Source organism: Equus caballus, chromosome 27 (genome assembly GCF_041296265.1).
Source record: "Equus caballus isolate H_3958 breed thoroughbred chromosome 27, TB-T2T, whole genome shotgun sequence".
Classification (NCBI taxonomy): Eukaryota; Metazoa; Chordata; class Mammalia; order Perissodactyla; family Equidae; genus Equus; species Equus caballus.
The window spans coordinates 41,856,221-41,879,801 of NC_091710.1; the positions used below are offsets into that span (position 1 = coordinate 41,856,221).

The 23,581-nt window shown below is 42.2% G+C and overlaps 1 long non-coding RNA gene across 1 annotated transcript in view; it reads left to right on the forward strand.

Moving 5' to 3' along the window:
- Positions 1-453: 453 nt before the first annotated feature.
- LOC111770884 (uncharacterized) overlaps positions 454-23,581 on the forward strand; it is a 35,418-nt gene continuing 12,290 nt past the window's right edge. Inside the window, exon 1 of the long non-coding RNA XR_002804328.2 lies at positions 454-820. This is a non-coding gene — a long non-coding RNA (uncharacterized lncRNA). The remainder of the gene's footprint in view (positions 821-23,581) is intronic.

The window sequence follows — 23,581 nt, forward strand, 5'->3', positions numbered from 1 at the left end:
TGCTGCCCTGCCTGGGATTCTCCTCTTTGGGACCCTCCCGGCATTGTGGATGCTGGGCGGGGCCTCTCTGCTAATGGCAGGCAAAGACCCTGCCTACTGCCCAGACGGGACTTCAGAGTTTCTCCCCCAGGCTGCGTAGCTGGCCGCTGGAGCTCCACCAAGCCCCGGTCCTCTCCCGGGAGATCTCCAGTAGTCCTGAGCCTCTCCCAGGCGAAAGCCCGGTCAGTGGAGCCGGTCGCGGCAGCTGGCGGGCTGGCCCGCCGTTTGGGAGAGCCTCCAGGTGTTGTGGAGGCTGGGCGGGGCCTCTCCAATAATGGCAGGCAAAGACCCTGTCTGCTGCCGGGGATGGGACTTCAGAGTTTCTCCCCCAGGTCGCGTTGCCAGCTGCTGAAGCTCCACCCAGCCCCGGGACCTCTCCCAGATCTTCAGTAGTCCTGATCCCCTCCCGGGCGAGAGCCCGGTCAGGGGAGCCAGCGGCGGCAGCTGGTGGGCCGGCGCGCCGCTTGAGATTCTCTCCGGGGGCCCCCAGGTGTTGTGGGTGCTGGGCGGGGCCTCTCCAATAATGGCAGGGAAAGACTCTGCCTGCGGCCAGGACTGAACTCTAGAGTTTCTCCCCCGGGCCGTGTAGCCAATCGCTGGAGCTCCACTCAGCCCCAGACCTCTCCCAGGAGATCTCCGGTAGTCTCGATCCCCTCCTGGACGAAAACCAGGTCAGGGGAGCCGGCGGCGGCAGCTGGTGGGCCAGCGCGCCGCTTGGGATTCTCTCCGGGGGGCCCCCAGGCTTTGTGGATGCTGGACGGGACCTCTCTGCTAATGGCAGGTAGGGATTTTGCCCACGGCCTCTGGTGTGTAACTCTGGAGCTTCCCTCTGGGCTCAGGTGTAATTGCGGGGGGGCTTAGGTAGAGCTCTGTTCACCTGTTTCCACCGTCGCTCCTCTGGTGTGCGCTCCCTCCTGCCCTTGGCGTGTGGCGATGTTCTGGGGGCGTTCGCTGGAAGAAAGCCGCCCGCAGGCTCTAGGCTGTTCGGGGGTCGGGTCGGAGAGTTTTCACCTATCTCCACCTCCTCCCGGAGGGAAGTCTGTCCGCCTTCCGATGTATAGCAGTGTGGGTCTCTCCGACGTCCTAAGATGCTATATAGATATCCTTTGTCAAGCGATGAATGTCCAATTAGTTGTAGATTCGAAGGGGGAGAGACAAAGAAGTCTGCTCACGCTGCCATCTTGGATCTTCTCCGTAATTCACTTTTAAAGAATATCATATTTAGCTTTCTTCAGTAGTATTTATTGCAATGCCACAGTGATAAAAGTAGGTATCTTACTGTATGTGAGTTCTAAAATAGGATTTTGAACTCTTGAGAAAGGCAGATCCAGTGACAAAAATAGTGTGAACTTTGGAGCCAATCAAAGCTAAAGTCAAATCATGACTTAGCCACTTAGTAGCTTTATGACCTTCGGCAAATTATTTCATCTCTCTGGGCCTGAATTCCCTGCACTGTCAATTTACTGCGTTGGCAATATAACCAACGGGAGAATTGCTGTGAGTTTTAGGGACAAACTCAATGTTTGGCACATAGGATGTACTCAATAAATTATAGCTATGGTTTTTACTATTAACATAAATCAACTAAATCTTATAAGAAAACCAGATGGGCAGTGGCTCTGAGTTTTGAATACTCAAACAAATTAATTGCGTACAACAGCTTGGCAGCGCATGAGAAGAATTGTAGCAGATCGACAGTGTAGTATTTCTCAGGAAGTAGCCTTAAATACAGTCTAGGAAAACAGGACCTGATTCTATCTGTAAAATCACCATCTGGTGGCACTCAGATACTGTTACAGCCAGGTGCCCGTATGCCCCAGAGCACACCTCTAGCACACCGCGGGGGAGATTGGTGAAGGAGGTAGCATTGACAAAGCCTTTATTTGAAGATATTAAGAGGCTTAAAAATATATGTTTTGAAAATAAGGGTATGCTTTTAATATTGTGATAGTTATTGCTCAATCTTCATCCAAAATGTTATACCAATCACCAAATTATATTCCCACCAAATAGTTCTTACAAGTGCCTGCTTTCGTATAGTTTCAAAAACACTTACATTTTGACAATCTGATAAAAGGAAATAGTACCTTGCCATTTGATGGTATGTTTTAAATGTTATGAGTGAAGCTGAGCATTTTTTCATATTATATTTGTTTATTTGTATTTCCTTTTCACCAAGGTGCCTGATTATGTCATTTTTCCAGTTTTTCTACCAATGGCGTTATCCTTAAAGTATGAGAAAAATCAACTAACAAGTTCAAGAAGGGGAAGATGAGAACTTTTAACATTTCCCTGCATTGTTCTACCGTCACACTTAACTGCTTTAGCAATAAAGCACACATTAGTCCTAAGTCAGACTATCCTAGGATGCTTTGAAAAGCTAAAAATCGCCACTTTGGCCCAACACTCCTTTATGTCCATTCATAGAGAAAACATGGTTTTTTGGTTCCAAATGTGAAGAGTATAATGACACAGAGCATTATGGGATGGTTTGGGGCTTGTACAGAACAGAATTCTTCTCAGCAGGAACATAATTAAACAACTTTAGGACAGTAGAAATAGTGTTTGCGAAAAAACCAAAATGCTACTGGAGAGAACATTCTCCTCCATTTTTTAGTTTATGTTTCGGAAAGCTTTGACCTGGCCTAATAGAGGCACAAAACTCTTAGGAACTGGCTTATTTCTTATCCAGGAGAGGGCTTGACAATCTTCTCTTTTGTGTCGAGACTGCAAATCTGCGGTTGCTTAACTAAGTCTCTGAGCCAAGGTTTCTGCAGAAAATACTGTCATTTATAAAGTACCTGCTTCTCTCATGATCAACGTGTTGATAATTTTAGGTCCCGGTATTACCAGCTACTCAAATGAGGATATCTGTACCTTGGCATTTGGAAATGCTGTACGAAGTTCAAGTTCTCTTCCTATGCCTCACAATCTGGGTGTAGTCCAAGTTGTAAATGATCATTTCAGCCATGTTGCACTTTTCGCAACATCAAGTGGTTACTTCCACATATAGTTTAAAACTATTCTAATGAAAATAAGAAACAGATTAAGGGTCACAAATATAAAGAGGAAGTTCAGCTTTTAGATTTATGGTTGGTCTCGAATTTAAAGCATTTCTGACAGAAAGAGGCAGTATAGCACAGTATGGAAAGCAGAGTTTTGTAATCTGAAAGATTGAGGCTCACGTGATAGCTCTGCCACTGAATGTGTGACCTTGAGTGGCCTCGATTTCCACGTCTGAATAATGGTCACAGTGATGCCTACCTTAGGGTGCTATGGTGAGGATTAAATGAAATGTGTATGTACACATCTGGCATATAGTAAATATTCAATCAATGGTCATTACTATTATTAGTATTTTTTAGGGATAATTTTACTTTCCTATTTAGTACATTTTATCCATATGCTTATTACAATCAAATAGCCTTTTGACAGCGTATTTTACTTAATGTGTTTATTTATTTTCTCTAGATATGGTTATATAGGTATTGTATTCTGTCTCCCTCCTTCCTTCCTTCCAGAATTGCACATAAACTTCTATAGTCTATGATGTAATTGTCAAAAGAGCTGATGTTGAGGTTAACCTGTAGAGGTTACATTCTCGACTATGTTTATTCTCACTGTACCAGGAGCCAGAGTCGTGTCCTGTATCTGAACTTGCAAGTCAGTAATTGGATCATAATTACTGCTTGGCCTTAGGTTTAGGGATTTCCTTGGAGACCATGGAGAAATTCATTTGGTGCTAGGAATGCATAATCTTCTGCTTTGGAGCACTTCTCAGGGTTATGCAGCCGACGCAGCTCATTTTACCGTGTCCCACGTTATGTAACACTGCAGTCCCTTTGGGTTGTGAGAGGCGCAAAGGAGCATGTCATTTTCAGATAGAACACTAGATGGAGCAAAGAGACCAATTTTTTTTTTTTCTAAATACCACCAAATAAAATTTCATTTTAAAATTAGGTGACTAAAAGGCTACTCAGAGATTAATTCCACAGTCGAGTTTGCTCTTTGTTCCTCCCTATCCTCTTCTTTGTCCTCTGCTTTTCCTTGTTTGGACCTGCAGCATGCCTTGAAATTTGGGCTCTCTTGCAGTAGAAAAAGGAGGGGGTTTGCCCAATGGTCATTCCAGTGTAGGTAAAAGATGCACAGGGTCGATTTTCCTGTCTATGGAAACACAGGGAAATGATGTCACTGTTTGCATTATTGGCCTGCTTGTCTTCTCCATTGGGAGAGGCTGGCATGTTGTGCTTGTGGCCAGCTTTGCTGTCCTTCCCCACCCTCTCATTGGGTCAACTCAACAGTCTGCCCCTCGATCTGTATTACAAGCATTGCTTCCACCATCTTTTCTGAACTTTCCCTGTATCATCTCTCCTTTTTTCTACAACTCCATCTCTCTTATCTACATCCCTGCCTGGAAGAGCATAACTGTTGATCAATTCCCTCCTGTACGCAATAGATTAATTGAATCAGATTATACTACAGTTATTTTCCCAATCTAAAGAGTTTATCATTCTTGGTCAAGACCAGTTTACCCCATTGTTCTTCCCTTCAGTTCCCTGGATGTCATCCACAAGCTCATTCTAAATAAGCACTTGTTCCATCAAGGAATGAATTGCTGTGTGAATGAATGACTAGCTCCCTTGACCTCATCCATCTATGTCGAACACTTCCTTTCCTGTTCTCTTCCCCACTCCCCGCCTCCCACCTCCCGTTTGATTTACTTGTCCTTATCGTTTAATTGTCCTTTGCCAGTAATTGAATTTAGGGCCCCTTGTTGGAATTCCTCCCTTTCAAGTTAATTCATTCCTGTAATTCTTTCTGCCGCTCTCCAACTGCTTCCCTGCTGTGTCATTTTAATTGCTAGTGTTTCATATTTTGTTTTCCACATTTATTGCTGGCTTATGTGCTCACCAAAATAGATTGACTGCGATATTTATTGAAATGACAGATTTGGATTCACCTCAGCTTACAAATGAAATTTGAAGCTGAGTAGGAAAGTTATAAAGATAAAACTAAATTGGTCACATGAATAGTTAGGGAGGACCTGGTAAACATAAGAAACAAATTAGCTTTAATTCTTTGGAGGATAGTCCCTGGGTCAATGGTCTTAGATGCAAATAAAAATATTTACAGAGTTTAGACCGCTACTCAACTCCACGTAGGCAATTCCCGGTCTTTACCAAAAGTAACTGATTATCTGCAAGGCAGAGAACACATTCTTTTTTTACCCGTTTCCCATTATTTACATTAAATGTCAGGAGCAAAGTTTCTCCTAACACGTGACAGTCCACTAAAATAGCTATTGCATATGTACAAAAGCATATTTACTCTTCATATTTGAAACTAAGAATGACTGAGATCTTGATAGGGAATTGTATATTTAAGATGTATTTATCAAAAAGTTGATATATGTAAAAATAGTAGTTTTCTTAACACCATAAAATGTTCCATAATTCATATTAATTTTGATTGTAATAACACAAATGGGTAGATGTTTAGCTGTTAATTAGGAAAAATAGCTGGAAATAGGTTTTTCAAAGTATCATCATAAATCTTTAGAAGTATTTCCCTACTTCTGGGGATGGGGGGTAAGAGGAGGACATAGCACAATGTAGCAGCGAGGGGGCCGGGAATCCATACCTGCATCAAGAATGAGCCGTGCACCGAATAAATAACAACTCTTGCATGTATTTAGCAATCTTTATGTAGATACATACTGTTTTAATGAATGAAATAAAATTTATTTAAAAGGGATGAGTTTTTGGTTTCTGTGACAAACAAATGGTGAGCAACAGGATATACTGGAGTATATGAGGAAGCCATTTGATGTAAACCTAATTCAACCTGACCTTGTTTTTCCCAAAGGGCCTGACATGGCCAGTGAGCATGCATTGTATAGTTGTATATCTGCTTTAAGCATCTGCTGTGTCCCAAAGACAAGAACAAATGCCCTTAAGATAAAGATGCAACTTCCCCCATGTTGGCATTTCCTTAAGGATAGGCATCTCTCCCTAGGCTAGGAACTGATTGCTCTGCTCGCCTCTGACCACCCAGCTTGAGAAAACAGCCCTGCTACCCTGCTGTGTCCACCAAGACAGCAGACCTACTACCTGCTGTGTCCGTCAACCACTGTGCTGACAGAGCAGTCTTGTGACTATTGTAAAAGGGACATTTCAATCCTATGTGAAACATCCTCTTTGAGAGTATATAACCACTCTGCACATCCCACTTCTTTGGTGCCCTTCCTTCTTTGGGGAAGGAAGGCCCTGGTCTAAGCTAGTCCTCAGATCTGGTTCATATGAAATTCATGCCAATTTTCATTTATAGGTTGCTTATGGATTATTTTCATCGACGTCTGGTTGGTTTTTGCCTATTCAAGCAGAGCTGAGTTCCTCTGCTTTCTTCACCACGTATTTAGCTCCTTTAGAGAGTACTAGAGCCTTTGCTTTAGGTGGTTGACTTGACTTCCCTCACAGTGTGTTAATTGCCGTTTTCAATTCCCTGTTCTTGTTTTCTTGAGCATCTTCTAGCAGTCCACAAGTCACAGAAAAGAAGTCAGTTGCGAATGGAATGCTGATTCTTCTCCTGGTTCATACAAGCCTGGAGATTCTCAAAAAAAAAAGAAACTGAAGTGGACCAGCTGCTCTGCCAAAGCAAAGTCATTTCAGATGTTAAAAATGATTATAGAAGACAATTTAGGGGATACAGACAAACATTATTTAACACTTCATGAAGCAGGCAGTCTGTTCCCAAAGGTCCAGAGAACCGCAAAACAGGATGGAAGGCAGGAAGCTTTCATAGGATAAAGAATAAGGAAGAAAGAAGAGAAAAATAGAAAATACCTGGTTGGCTGGGGCCACATAGTCAAACTTGATTGGGGTGAGAAGGAGCAAGGACGTAAGTAAAGAGCACAGAGCTGGCTTGGCGTTTGGGGATTGGCTGGCTGGATGTATTGCATTTCTGGTCAAGGGAAGCACCTATGGGGACACAAAATTTATCTAAGTTTTGGGTTGCTGATGTGGTACCCCAAACAGGAACAGCTCCATTTTGGGCCTAGAAATTTATTTCAACACAGAAGGCTGAAAATAACTCAAGATGCTGAACTGACCTGGGCTCGAGTGGCATTGAGATTGATGAAAACCTCTGCCTCTCTGTGGGGCATTACAGGTTAGGGAGAGATTGATGTGCCCAATATTCTTTCCTTCTTCTTCTTGTTTCTAAGTTTCCTGCCTCAGGGCCTTGTAGCAATAGCAAGAAAAAAGGATTCTGTCAGCGATAGGACTTCACGTGTCATTTCATGGTCTCATTTTGCCTCCCGCAGGACTAGTCCATCGACAAAATAGACACGAAGTTGCTGGCTAAGTTTAACAGTGTGACTGGGTAGGAGAATTATTCACATTGCACTCAGATGGGTAAAGAAAATGTAGCTTCTCAGTTTCTCTATGACTGATCATACCTCGCCCCTGAGGGTCAGTCCTCTGGGGTTGCTGATTGTGAACAAAGATTTACTTCAAGCTATTAATTTAAAATCCCTCCCTTCAGCAGACGCTCAGTTTTCTAGATTGCCTCACTTTCTTCTTCTTCCCACTGTGTCCCAACACAAAGGGAATGGGCACAGCCGCTCGCTCCCCTCCCTCAAAACTCCTCACGTCCACTACGTCCTCCTGCTCTAGAGCCCTGTGGACCTCCTGCCATGCCCTCCCAATGCAAGGTAACTTCTCTACCACCAGGGCACAAACTCTGTGATGTCAGACATCCAGGTTGGGTTCTTTATATGCTTAAGAGGTTCATAAAATTCTCTCTTTCTCTCTCCCCATCTCTCAATCTGTCTCTTTGTCTCTCAGTCCCTCTCTCTCTCTCTCTCTCTCTATCTTATTCCTGCTCACTATTGTTTTCTCTTTCTCCTTCTCTTCTCTCCAAAGTCTAACCCTCGGTCTTATTGTCTTGCTACTGACAGCAACAAAACTCAAATTCAATTATTAAAGCATCTCGCTGCAAGCAGGAATCCCCTTTTTCTCTTGAAGCACCAAAACCCACCATTTCAATGGTGGGGGTGCCCAGGCATTAAGATTTACTGGAAATGGAAATATGTCTGAAAGGAAATACATCAGAAAATACATATTGAAAAGTGCTGTGCTCACGATGAATCATCCGTCATATGAAGGGAGATAAATGTAAGGAACATTCTTTTCACTATCCTTCCCTCTGTCATGAATATTGTCATATTTCTCAGGGGGAAAAAATGAGTCTAAGGGTTGTTAAATTGGCCAAATTACACAGCTTTAGGAGGGAAGATGATAAGAAAGAATTCCCATTGAAAAAAGAAAATGAATGCAGAAGGCTGATAGTTAACCAAGAAGTTTGGAACAATTTTATGTATTTGCTGCTCGTTTGTTTGCTTGTTGATTGCCGGCTTGCCTTGGAAATAATGGAAGTCTGACAAATTCATCACTTGAAAGGCGATGGTCTCCACACCAAGCCCAGGTTTCTCTGAGGCACCAGCACACCAGAAGAGTGAAGTACCCTCCTCTTTGTTCTCCAATAGCAGCCTGAGGTGCGTGAGGACCATTGTCCCCTGCCCTAACCCCTCCAGGGTGGGGCTGGGAGGCTGCGTCATTGTGACTGACCTTGATTTCATTCCCTTCCTAGTGAAGGAAAGGAGAAGGCACATGGGGGCTCCTGAGCTAAGTGGTGGGTGACACCAACAGAACGAGGAAGCCGAATGCACAGACAGGGCACTAAATTCTTCTTACACTAAAACCGAGAAAAGTCGTCGTCAACACCCCCCCCCCACCCCCCCACCCCCCCCCACCGAAACTCACATACCCTCAGTGCTGGTTAATCTCCCTTTCTGGTTATTATTCAACGGCTGCAAATCCCGTCTCAGACCTTCACCCTCCTTTAAGCTGTAGAAAGAGAATGAAAAAAATGCACCCTAAGACCTTAGGGTTTTTTCCCTTCCTTTTCTGTTGCCAGTGAATCAGTTTGAAAAGCGAGCTGGCGCAGGTTCCAGGAATTTGTGTAAATGCCTAATGGAGACAGATATGCTGCACGGTTGCTGCAGGCTGTCCAGGCATTGCCAAACATGGTGCTCACAAACCGCCTGCACTTTTAGGGGAGTGAGCTGCCTGGCACACGTTTTCCTACCTGCAGAGAGCCTTGAAACGTTAAAATACTTCCTGTCTCCTTTATTTTGGGGTGGGTAGAGGGTCACATACATTTTAATAGTTTCCTCATCAAAATTGCTGCATTTTAAAGCCAGGTAATGAGAACACACATCATCTCAACCTCTTTACTGTTCTTTCTTCCTAGGGAGCTCAGAAAGCGGAATGGAAATGTTGGGCCTGTCCCTACAAGCCCTTTTCCATGGAAAGGGCAATCATTTTTGGTTTTGTTTCTATTCAATTCTGAAAGAGTCTGCTGATTTATTCAGCAGTATTTATTGAGTACCATCTGTATGCAAGACACTGTAGTTTATAGTGAGGATACAGCAAAGAAAAATGAAGAGAGGGTCCCTGCGTGAGTGGATCTTATAAATGAGTAGAGTAGAGGGAGATATTCAGCAAATAGAAATAAACAATCATATGTATTTTATTTTTTTCTAAGTGCTCTGGCATTATGAAAGACATTAACAGGGTGATAGTGTTACTGACCCAGGTTCGTTTTGTCTGCTGCACAATTGTGTCAATCATTGAGATGATGAGTTTGCAGTAGAGAAAGTGTTTATTCACAAGGCAGTCAAGCAAGGAGACGGGAGAACAAATCTCAAATCTGTCTCTCTGAAAGTGGGGATTAGGGATATTTATGGGATAAAGGGGCAGGGCAGTCTGAAGTGTGGGAATAGACTATTGGAAGTAAGGAAAAGCGAGGTAGTTGCTGATCTGTACAAGCGTAGTCATTTCATGGCTCTTCATAGGACGCATGTTCCCAAAATGCCGGTGTTAGCATGATCTGAGGGTGGGGTTTTCAACTCCTTGACATCAAAGAGTCACCTGCCAGTCATCTGTGCAGGCCCAGTCAATGAATCCTGGTCTTAACCAGCCTGAACTGGACAAGGCGTGAATTCTTAGTTCCTGAAAAACTCAAGCATCTGTTACCATGGTGACCCAAGAGGCAGAGATGTTATCCATAGGGTGGGTGTTAGCAATATCTTATCTAACTACTTTTGCAAACAGACTACTAACTGAGTATAGTGAAAGCAAGTTGGCCCCCAGTCTCAATAGAAATGTATCTAGTTGGGTGGTTGGGGCAGTAGATATTATGGACTGGCTTTTTCAGCTCTTCCTCCAATCTACTTATAGAATCCCTTCCTGAATTGTAGCTAGGATGCCTGCTTGAACTGCTGAAGCAGAAAACAAAAAAAATAAAAACTTAAAATGATATGTCCCAGACTCCCATGTAGCTAGCGTCTGAACGTGGCCCCACAGGAGCCTGAGGGAGGAAATGAGCAGGGCTAGGCAGTGGGCACTTGTGAGGAGACGAGTTTTGGGGGCCAGTCTGGCAGCAGAGGCTGTAAGTCGTCCAGACAGCTCAGCCGGAAGCTCTTTGCCTGATCTCTGGGGTTGTAGGTGTGGAGAGGCAGGTGGTGGTGGTGAGATTTCCACAGAGACTCATCTATGGAGTGTTGTTTCTCCCAGCTGCTACTTCTGGCTGCAAAGCTCCCAAAAGCCTTGGCACGAGAGATGTTCCTGCCTCTTTCCTTCATTTTGCATCCAGTGTAGCATCCTGCACCTGCGCATTTTCATCCCCTCCCCCCAGGGCAGCAGATTTGCTTCTACTCCTCCCTCAGAAGCAATGAACCTTTGTCAGCAGCTGTTTTCTGCCCTGCCCCAAATCCTTCTCCTATGCACACAGTAGAAAACGGTGGGAAAGAGACAGTGAGTGAGTGCATACACCTTCTCCCTGTGTCTGAGGCTCACAGGCATTCTAAATTATCTCACTAGCCTGCCCTTGGTCTTCAAGACATTGTGAAAATTGTAGCTGTTTCCTCCCAACCTGCTTTTATGGCAGCTCTATCCTCCTCCCATGTTCCGCCAAAGGTGAAAGAGACTGTCTCACCCATTTCTCTCCAGTGGACTTGTCACTCTTCAGAATTGAGTTCTCTTGGCTGCCTTACAACCTCAGCTTTCTGATGTGCTCAAGAAAACTTATAATTTTGTGGGCTATCTGTATTTTTCTTATTGCTGAACCGGGAATGACATGATCTTGAAGCAATCCACATCCCAAGTGGAAGCAGAATTCTCTTGAGAGATTCGACATTGGGGGTCCAGAGTTTGGTTCTCTCTCTGGCAAGCAATCAGAGCACGCACAATGCTAAAATCTTCAGATATGAAACTAAGCATTTATTAAGTGTCTACTATTTGCATATCCCTATAGAAAGACCTGAGGATACAAAGAGGAATGAGGCACAATCTTTGTCCTATGGTTGCTCCTGATCCAGAGGGAGCGAATGCACATAAGCAAATGTTATAAAGCGGTGTGACAAATGCCACAATAGGAGTGGAACGAAGCACTGTGGGAACGTGGGCCTGAATAACTAGGATGCAGGGGCACTGAGGAGGTGTAATTATTTAGGTTATTTCTGGAATTTTCAGCAAGAGGTTTCTAGACAGAAAAGATGAAGAGAAACTGACAGAAAAGTTCCTTCAATTCCTCACGCACCAATAATTCCATTTCCTGGCATGGTTAGTAGGATCAGAATTCTCTTTCTGAGATATAGCAGGTCAACCCAATCTTAGCCATGGTCAGCTCTGTGCCTGAGTCCTCCAGGTGAATTCAGCATTTCTGCAAGGTCAGCAGGTTCCAGGTGGACAAGATTAATAACAGAGAATCTAATAGATTGCATTGGACTATAACTACTTTTTTTCCTAAAAAAAACAGAAGTTTGATCCCAACTTCTAAAGATGCTATCTTTCACACTCGGTCTCTTTATCTTTTTGTTAACCTCTAGATTTGCTGTACCCCACGTGGGTGGATATCTGTATATTTGCTTGTTTGGACCACTGGGATTAGATGTAAGCATCTCTCTGAAGAGAAGGGTGACGCCACGCAGTTGTCCAAGCTCTCCTATTTGGGCCCCTTCGCCCAGCCAGGACAGTGCAATGTGGCAGTGCCAAGACAGGAATAGTGGAGTCAAACAGAGTCTGATGCCCAAAGGAGCACAGGACGTCGGCCAATATTTAGTCCTTGATGTGAAAGCTGAGTCAGTGGCAGGCTGGGTTTAGACAGAGTTATTAGCATTAGATGGCAGCTTCCAGGGAGCACAGTGATCAATCTGTGGACAAATCCAAGATCAGAAGCTGATGACATAGACAAGGAGGGATTAGGGGACAGGAAGCTGGATTGCCCAGGTGGTCTCAGGAGGCTGGTAGGCGGGTGTGGCAGAGTCTATCTGAAGGTTTTCAGACTCAGCCCCATTGTCCCCTCTCCACTGGCATTTGAATGTCACTTCTGAAAGATATGCACAGCATACACACCAAAAACACACAGGCCATCACTTCAAAAGCAAAACAATATTGAGCAAGAAAAGTACAGCCAATGTGCACATGAGTCCATGTGCTCCTGATGCTGTAGGGTCTACTTTTAAGATACTAAACTCGATGCTAATACACTCTGAAAGGTAACTTTTGAAATACATATAAAAATTTATATTAAAATCACAAATCCTTATTATTCTGAGAAATAGAGAAAAATATTTCAGCAGTTGAAAAGTTTCCCTTTTCTTTAACAATTGACTAATGAAACAAGTTCATGAAGAGAGAGTTTTAGTCTATAGAAGAGGACAAAAAATTGATGTTGTAGAAAATTCCACAGTTTGGCACTGCGTGTGCAGGCAATTCAGTGTCCTCATTCCTTGGTGTTTAGGGTTCCGCCTGGGCGGTGGTGGGTGTGCTGAACTCTGCACTGTGAAAATTAGTTTCACATGCACATTAAACAGCTGGCCCATTCTGGGGTGTCTCAGCATCCTTTTGGCTGTATTTTGAGCTTTCAGATAAGTGGCAAGTTAAAATAATTGTCAACATTTGCCAGACATGATCTTAAATATCTTGAGGTTCATTATAAAAGAACCAAAAAACCCCTAAGTAATTGTTTTCCTTATTGGAAATGTTCCTTCACATTCTATCTTCACAGCACAGTCTGTGAGAATATATTTCCTCTCGTCTTGTTTCCGAATCTGAGATTTCGCTGAGAATATTTTTCTCGTGAGAGTAAAAAAAATCACCATTATATCATATAATTTGAACCCAAGTATCACCACCCAATCTTTAACCCTAATGTAGCAAAAAATTCAGCAATCCAAGCAGTTATTTATGATCATTTCCATCCTTGTATTTTACTGACCTGGAAGTGATTTAAAGCAAGGTCAACTGGTGGCAATATTTACTAGGAAAATCTACGCTCACTGACTTAGGGCTAACCCTCTTCACTGTCCATTTCCTTCCACACTGAACACACGTGTGCTTATCATAATGGTTGTACAAAGGCATTACATGGTGTGGATGCTCTAGAAATGCGGGTTATACAATCCTCAGAGAGAATCCCTGTGAGTGACTTATAAAGAGTAAGAACATATATCTCCCAAAGTTTAAAGCCGCCAATAGAGGATTTTCTTCATGGTGAGACTTCCTTTTTTAAAATTTTTTTCTTATTGAGGTAACATTGATTTATAACATTGTACAAATTTCAGGTGCACGTCATTATATTTCACCTCCTGTATAGACTGCATTGTGTTCCCCACCAAAGTCTAGTTGCCATCCATCACTGTACACATGTGCCCCTTTACCTCTTTCTCCCTCTACCCGTCCCCTCTTTCACACTGGTACCACCAGTCTATTCTCTGTATCTGTGTCTTTGTTCATTGTTGTTGTTGTTTTGTCTTCCACATATAAGTGAAATCATACGGTATTTCTCTTTCTTCATCTGACTTATTTCACTTAGCTTAATACCCTCAAGGTCCATCAATGTTGTCACAAATGGCAAGATTTCATCTTTTTTTATGACTGAGCAGTATTCCATTGTATATATATGGATACTATGTCTTCTTTATCCATTCATCCATCAATGGACACTTTGTTAGGTTGTTTCCAAGCCTTGGCTATTGTAAATAATGCTGAAATGAACAACAAGGTGCATATATCTTTTTAAATGAGTGTTTTCATGTTCTTTGCATAGATATCCAGAAGTGGAATGCTGGATCATATAGTAGTTCTATTTTTACTTTTATTTTTTTCTCTAAGTGTATGCTTTATTTCTTTTTTTACTTATTTTTTTTTTTATTGCGGTAACAGTGGTTTATAACATTATATAAATTTCAGGTGTACATGGTAATATATTTTGAATTCTGTGTGGATTACATCATGTTCACCATGCAAAGACTAACTAATCATCATTTCTTACAGCTGAGTAGTATTCCATTGTGTATATATACCACATCTTCATTATCCATTTGTCCCTTGATGGACACCTAGGTTGCTTCCAAGTCTTGGCTATTGTGAATAATGCTGCGGTGAACACAGGGGTGAATGTGTCTTTATGCATCTGTTTTCAATTTCTTGGGAGGAATACTGAGCAGTGGAATAGCTGGATCATATGGTAGATCTATTCTTGATTTCCTGAGGAGACTCCATACTGTTTTCCATAGTGGCTGCACCAGTTTGCACTCCCCATGGTGAGACTTTCATCAATAGGGCTAAAAGGGTGGTTATTGCATAGAACAAAAATTATTTTTTCACCACTTGTATGTGTATATGTATATATATATTTTTCATTATTATGTTGTATCTCTAGGTGACAATCCTAAAGCACAGAATTTAATTAAAGAAATATCTTAAATAACAGATAAACATGCACTTTCCTCAATAATAACACTTTTTCAAATCTTTATAATTTTAAACTGTTTCATATACTTTTACTTGATCCTCATCATAAGTCTATGAGATGGACAAGAAAACATTATTTCCTCATTTAATTGATGAAAAACTGCATCCCTATTTAATGGAGATAGAAACATGTTGAATTTGCCCTTGGAGAAGCTGAATTGTGAATAGATTGGGTACATGACTCATGTCCCACAGGCTGGATCAGACCATGCGGCCGTCATTACCCAGACAAGTCACACAAAACCAGGATTATTTGGGCCTGGATTTTATCCAGTAAATTGTATCAATAGTTTCCTTCACTTCGGTAGCAGTAGATTGCTCTGGAAATTACTGACAGTCTCAGACAGAAAAGTAAAAACAAGCGTCTTGACTCCCAGGTCTGACTTCTGGCCACTAGAGGGTGGTATTGTTCTCCGCACGTCTTGCGCAGCATCTGTTCTAAGAAAAAATGTCGGAACCATCCACCTATCTCACACCTTCGCAGGGTGTACCTAGGCCAGAAATGTCAGGATGTGGCTTTGAAGCTCCAGTTCTAGATAGTGTCTCATTTACCAGCCTTAAGCACTAAGAGGTTATTGGCCTCTATACCTAGTAGGGTGGAGAGCAGGAGACAGTCTATCTTTTCATTAACCTCTCTCTGCACTGGGGCTCCAACTAAGTCTTTACAACCTGGAGGCCTCTCCCTAAGTATTAAGCTATCAAAGAATAATAGTATCACAGGCTGGTGGATTTTCAGCCTGATTCATTTCCTAGAGAAGGGGTAACAGTGAATGGATTACTTTGATCATGCTATTAGGTATCCAAAAATTATAAAGGGGAGGAGAGGAGAAGAGGAAAAGTTCTCTGTTCCCATGGTAAACTACTAAATTAGAAAATATACTATATAAAAACTGCTACATAAAAATACAGATTGCACAACCTTAAGTATAATGTGCTTTCTCTGATGTTCGAAAGGCTTCCGTGAGTGTGTGTAGGTGGGAAGATGTTTCTGGTGGTTGCATGACACTTGAGTGTTTCCAGGAGGATATAAAAATAGCCTGTAAAAGTTTTTACTGTGAAAAATAATGATCTCTAACCTTGTGTGGTTTCATGGCCTACTAATATGACTTGCGCTCTTTACAACGCTGACAGAAGATAATAACCACTGATCTACGAAAATTCTGCAACAAGATGAAGCCACACATGGCCACACACCTTATCTCATAGGTGAAGTCTTCACTTCTGTTTTGGGTTTCCATGTTTCTCCTTCCTTGAACTGAGTATCTTTATCCCTCTGGCACTTACCTTCTGTTACTTTGTGTTTTAAGTCACTTTCCAGAGAGACTAGATTGATAATTCATTTCAATCCCACAAAGATTTACTACAAATTACTCACACAGTGCTGAACTATGTACTAAGATATATTACATATAATCCTGGTTTCTACAGAGCTAACCGTTCTGTGAATTCCTCCAACCTCCCTTTCACAACAATGATGCATTTTGCTGGTCCTTACCTCTTCCTGCAGACACACACTCTCCAGGCCACCCCTCCTTATAACGCCCACTGCTTTGATTAGCTATTGTTGGGAATCCTTGGGATGTCTCACCAACACCATCTTATGTTCTGCCTTGCACACCCACCCTTGTTCACGTCTCTTATCCTCAAAGCCCCACAAGGGTAAGACCTCTGTATATGGCTGCTGTCCATGTCACGGAAGGGGACAGTGCCAAGGGAGTGGTGTTGCACGGATTCCAAACTACTGACCCTCCCTGGGTCTTCAATAAATCAGCATTGTCCTCTCCCACAACCTCTCTCTCCATACACCTCCACAGATCCAGGTCGAGGGACCAACAGATCAAAGCTAAACTCTCCTCCTCATCTCTCTTTATACTCATGTATCTGTGACAACCCCTGGCTTGTTCTCCTTCAGCCACAAACCTCCGCCCTAGCAGTCATCTCAGGATCCCCAAATTCCACCATGGCCTCCTGCCAAGCCTTCCCTAAACAGGGATAGATGACAGAGGCCATCCTCCCACAGCAAGTTCACCTTGGCCTGTTCCTGAGACTCAGCAGAGGAAACTGTACACATAGTAGATGCTGAGGCAAGTTTGGTCAGAGTGGTGGTGATGAGTGTGGGAATTTGCCTTAATTTTAGGGGTTACCAAACCTGTCATCTAGTTAACATTCATTCTGGCGAGCACTAAGATAGATTTCATTTAGTGTTTTAACACAGAGCTCACTCACTTGTGTGAACCATACAACGGAATCCGTCTTTCATTGCCTATTTCCAATGATTTCATGTTAATAAACCTCCTTAATGAGACCATAAAGTTTTCAAGGTCAGGGAATTGATCTTATACTTCTCTTCCCTTTCTCTTGACCCTGTTATATATATACTCTCTCCATAATCTCCATTTCAAGCACCCCACATTCCAACCGCCACCTCCTGTATTTCCAGCTGACTCCCTCTGGTTTCCCATCTCCAGCCATCTTCTCTCAAACATGTCCTTCAAGTCTTTGCTAAAACGTCACCTCTGCAGAGACCTTTTCTTAATGCCTTATGTAAAATCGCAAGCGCCCTCTCACTGTTTATATTATTGGGACTCGGTAGCTTCGGTTTACTGCAGAAATAAGTCATGTACTATGATTACATTTCTTTTCTCGAAAAGCCTCTCTTCTCCTAGGAGTCACCATAAGCTTTCTATGTTTCATTTACCTCCATGGTCCTTATCACTTTCCAACATTTGGCATATCATCCTTCATATTTTCAGTTATGTATTTTTCTGCCTCCTCTCTCTGGAATGCAGTGCATGGGGGCAACGATACCTGTCTATCTGATTCATGGCTATGACAACAGAGCAGAGAAGAGCTCAGCACACAGTAGATACTCAATAAACGCTATGGAATGAATGAGTATCTATGAGAAAGAATATTCTAATGTGGAATTAACAGAGCTGATACCAATAAATGATGGGGCAAAATAGAAATATGTGTGCTCTCCCTGAGAGGGCAGAGGGGGAGATGGAGCCCAGACAGCGCGTCAGACGGTTCCCTGCATCAATCCTTGTGTGCCTCCATTAGCCCAAGGGAGCTAACCCGACTCTAAAGAGGAGGAGTGGTGATAGCCATTCATTTAGCAGTGGCGTGGGGATCCGGCATACAGGTGAGCTGAAGAGGTAACGAGAGGAAAAACACAGAAATAAACAAAAACCAGTCTGCTTCCAGCTGTTTGTTTATCTGAAACATCCATGAATTAGACATACTCGGTTAATACCCGTTGTCTCGCCTGTGATGAACCGAACTTCCAATAATAAGAATAGTTTGGAGGCCAACATTCAGATTGATTGATGCTTCTACTAAACACAGGTTTGCCAGAAAGTCAGTTTCAATTACTCCTTTGTTACAAACTAATTTTTAAATATTTAAATAGACTTCTTTCCTTAATAACATAATATGTAGACTATGATTAACGCACATTTGGGTGATATGGTAGTCTTCCATTAGCTTCAACCTGAAGATTAACTGGGGTCAGATAACCTGAGGTAGAAGAAATAACTCTGTCTGGAAGATCCACCTTCTTGTCTTCATTTGACTCTATCCAGCTGAAGGTGACCTTTACTAAGTCACTTTATTCTAGTCTTTTCTATTTTACCTCTAAATAAGAGTATGGGACTCAGTGAGCTGACACTCATCAGATTTTAACAGGCTGTTATTTATTTATTTATTTATTTATTTTTCTTTTCTTTCTTTTTTTTTTTTTCTTGAGGAAGATTAGCCCTGAGCTAACTACTGCCAGTCCTCCTCATTTTTGCTGAGGAAGCCTGGCCCTGAGCTAACATCTGTGCCCATCTTCCTCCACTTTATATGTGGGACGCCTACCACAGCATGGCCTGCCAAATGGTGCCATGTCCTTACCGGGGAACCGAACTGGCGAACCCCAGGCCCCGGAGAAGTGGAACATGCGAACTTAACCACTGTGCCACCGGGCTGGCCCTAACAGGCTGTAATTTAGCAACAGTTTAGATATAGAATATGTGGGAGGCAGGAATTTTTACATGCTAATCAAATGAAATATCCAGGAAATAGTGGGTGTAATTATTTTTTAAAGAAATTCCTCATCATTGACTATAGATGGACTATCATTTGACTGTCATATTCCTATCATTTGACTCATGATTTTTTAAATCAATAAGTGAAGAGCAAAAATTCTACGTATTTGGTAAGTTTAGTAGTACGCTCTCAATTAAGTTTTATTGATTATAAAGTGCTATATTCTATATTTTCAATAAGGGTGGAATTGTACACCTGATCATGATCAGTGATCAATGGTACGTTTCATAAAATCATAGGCTCTCAGAGTTAATCTCATAGCTCCAGATATCATTTGGGCTATCCCCATATCTTTACATACAGGAAAAAGTGGAGCTGGAGGTGTGTGTATGTGTGTGTGTGTTTGTGTGTGTGTAAGAGACAGAAGAAAATAAAAGAAGATTCTTTTTAAACCTTTGAATTAATCTAATCCCTGGCCATCCAAACTAACATATTCTATGTTCCTAGATTCTCAAAAGAAATGAATCTGTGGAAAACAAAACAAAACAAAAGTTGAAGAACGTGAAGTTCTTGTATTTTACCAGTTGGTTAGATTCACATGGAATATTCACGTGTAAACTTTGAAAGGAATAGCAATGAAGGTGTTGGCAAAACTGTGTGGAATCCATATAAATCTGGTGGATGGTGAAAATATTAGTGGGCCTCAAGACTTGAACAGCGAGTGAGTCATTTTCATGAACTCTGATAAAAACATCTTTTAGGGCTGGCCCCATGGCCAAGTGGTTAAAATTTTGAGCGCTCCACTTTGGTGGCCTGGGTTCATGGGTTCAGATCATGGGTGCAGACCTACTCTGCTCATCAGCCATGCTGTGGTGGCATCCCACATACAAAAATAGAGGAAGATTGGCACAGATGTTAGCTCAGAGCAAATCTTACTCACACACACACCCAAATCTTTAACTCTTTTAGCAGGACATGCAATTAATATCAAGTTCTTGCGGTAAGAACAGGAAATGGGGGAGTTGTCAGTTAATAATGAAACGAGGTACATCAGTTTTCTTAGTCATCTGAAATTATGTTTTGTAAGTGCTTAAGTTCCTTTCCTTAATAAAGGAAATCTCGTGATAACTATGTGAGCATGTTGCTTGCTCTTCCCAGAGGACGTGGAAAACAAGCTCAACCCAGACCCACATGTCTGGAGTGGTTAATCCCAAATGTGTTCATTCATAGATTTGAGGTTGTAAGTTATAAAATTTCAAAGCTTCTTACAGAATTTAATTCTTCTAACAATGTCCCAAAGGAGATGTTCGTTTAACTCCAAATCCTTCCCCTGCATTTATAATTCAGAGAGTTAAACAGCAAAACCTGAATGGGAAGACCAGGGTTTCTTTTCTTTCTTTTTTTTTCCTGAGTAAGATTAGCCCTGAGCTAACTACTGCCAATCCTCCTCTTTTTGCTGAGGAAGACTGGCCCTGAGCTAACATCCATGCCCATCTTCCTCCACTTTATATGTGGGACGCCTACCACAGCATGGTGTGCCAAGCAGTGCCATGTCCGCACCCGGGATACAAACCAGCCAACCCTGGGTGGTCGAAGCGGAACGTTCGAACTTAACCGCTGCGCCACCGCGCCGGCCCCAACACCAGGGTTTCTGATAGTGAAATTTAGCAAGTAACGTGTAATCAACATCTTCTGTAACACTGGAGAGAAATTTTCAGAAAGTATTTAACAGTGAAGTTTCTTTCTTCTCATCACAATTTAGAGCCATCTACATATGATCATGCCCTGTCACAGTTCATCTGGAGAGAAGACCTTTCTGCCTAATAGGCAACTTTGGGAGGCATTTGTTTCGTAGAGTGTTCTGGAAGGTGGCAGACCTACTTTGTTCCCAGCATTACACAAAAGTGGAGAGAGACAAATTCGTAAGCAGGCGTTCAGGGCTTCAGGTGTGACTTATTCACAGTGGACAGTTTCCGGAGTTTTCAATGGCTATAAAAAAATGCTGTTTATCTGGAGAATAGCTAGTCCATTGCAGGCAGATTAGAAATGACAAAGAATTTTTTAAAAAAGAAAAAAAATTTATATATATTTCAATAACAGAAACAAACTCATACAACTCGTAGTTTGATTGTGTCTGTGTGTGTTTACACAGAGTACAGGACACGACTCCAGTGTTGGTGTTGCAGACTTGGTCCATTTTCACATCATAAAACTTCTTATGGTTGCGGAAGCGGTGGGTAAACTGAGTCTCTAGGGGACCCATCATCTTCCGCTTGGGGAGCAGCTTCCGTTTTGACTTTCTGCCTTCCATGCCTCCAAGAGAGTGAACCTGCACTCACTTTCCTGTGTAATTGTGGCCCTGTTTGAATGTGTGCATGCATGTGCATGTGTGTGTGCGTGTATGGGTGTGTGTGTGTGTGTATGTGTGTGTGTGTACTCCTCTAGGTCTTACTAGCCTGAAGAAATAGGGTCACACTAAGTAATAAGAGCAGGGTCACAAGCCCTTCCTTAGCTCTACCTGATCTCAGGACATGAACGTCCTGCCAAATTCTGTCAAGACACTTTGGAAAGTCTCCAGGTGTGTCTATGAGGGGATTGGCAGAGCAGTGGGTTTCCTTTGTCCAGTCAGTTGCCTGGAAACTTCCACCAGGCACATCTTGCTAATTCTGCCATGTACTAAGAGCTGGAGCCATTTCCCCCACCCCAGGCACCTCTGCAATGCACTGCTGGCCTCCTTGTACAAAAGCCAAGTAAAAGGTCATCTGTGGAGAAGTGGGGAGAATGGCTCTTTCATTGTTCTGGGTTTCATTTTGTTGCCTGGTACAACTCAAAATAGCTGTTCTTTTTTTTTGTGTTTTTCCTTTAAAGCGTTTCCTCTCCCAGGACCAAGCCTGTGGAACTGGGGCAGAGACACAGCTCACTGGTGGACCTCTTGCTGCACTCAGACGCGTTCTGTCTACCCCTGTGTCTAAGGCTTTGTCCATGGGTCTGACTTAACTTACTGGGTCCCTCTCCCCTTAAAATGGGCTCCTTCAATAAACAGACCTCTCTTGGCCTCAACAGTACTCAATAATACACACCCACATTTTACTCTCGGCTGAGACCCCAGTAGATCCCATGTTAAAATGTATTTATATGGTGTATGCATGTGTGTACATACATGAACACACACCAGTGTTACTTAATGCTGGCTGCTCATTAGAATCACCTACCCAGTTTTAAAAATATATAGATACCTGATCCCATTCATAATCACTTGAAACAGACTCTCTGAGGTGGTGGGTCCCAGACATCTGTAGTTTTAAACTCTCCCTGGACAATTCTGATGCACAGTAGACTGAGAACCATTGGCATGCATGTATGGTCCAGCGTAAGGGCAGGCCCAGCACTTTTTGAAAACACTCTGGTAATTCAGCCTGAGACCAATGTTGGAACCGCAGACTTAAGCTGGTCCTGAAGCAAGACACCCAACTGTCAATTGCGGTCAGTCCTGGGACCCATAAAGAGAGGCTAAGCTGTGCTGAGCTTTCTAAAGAATTATTCCTTAACAAAACTTGCTTTGATGATTCTCATCTCTGGCTCTGTCAAAATCACTTGTAGAGATGGCCCTCAAACCCAAGTTACTGATTGCAAAAGTAGGTCGCAAAGTCTGGATACCTATTAAATTTTTTAGTTCTACTGTCTTAATTCTATGTATGTCACATGTTGCACTTGCAAAATTAATGCATTAGGTTAATTATAGTTGGTTAGATGATTAGGGGAAAGTTCTTTCAAGATTGTGAGTGTAAACATTATCTTTCACATATAGCAGAGAATATTTTTAAGGTTAGTTGGCAGTCAGGAAGAATGTAAAGAAAAAAAATAAAGACCAGAGTGTTCTGTTAGAAGACAGAATCATATGATAAATGAAACAGATGGAAAGCTTCCAATGTATGTTCCCAATGAATCAAAATTATTGGAGGGATATTTAAAGATAAGCATGTGCGAGGAAAATAGAAGGGTAGTGTCGATCACAAAGAATGAGTTCTAAGACTTCGAAAACACAGAAAAAATCAATTCTCTGTCAATCTATTAACTAGCAAGAGGCGTTGTGAAGACAATTGTAGGGAAAGCCAACCTCTTCAGAAGTGGCAGGCCTGATACTTCACATAGAGTGAAGGTATTACCAAAGTAGAGAATGAGAATCGTCTATAAATGACATCAACAAAAACACCTTCTGCTGTACACTGATATGGACAAGACCTGGAATACAAATAGATGATAAACCGAATCTGAACAAGGAAAGACAATGAGGAATCCCCACCAAATCAGAATGGAGGTTAATCTCTCAATCAAACTTGACTAAAGATTGTTTCTGGTTTCTTAATATCAATAAATTGGAAATGTAAAATAAAAACCTCACAGTATTAGCTTTTGTTGCTTTCTACGACTTATATTGAAGTAAATTGTATAGCAAATTGAAGATATTTCTTATTCCGTAGAGATGTTTTGATCATTATCACAGATATTTCTACTGGCTTCATAAAGCAATGAGTTAAAGACCCTTCAAGGTATTGTTAATATAATATGTCAGGATCAGGTAGACTCCTCATGACCATTAGTTACAATTCTAGTAGATACAGTGAGATGAT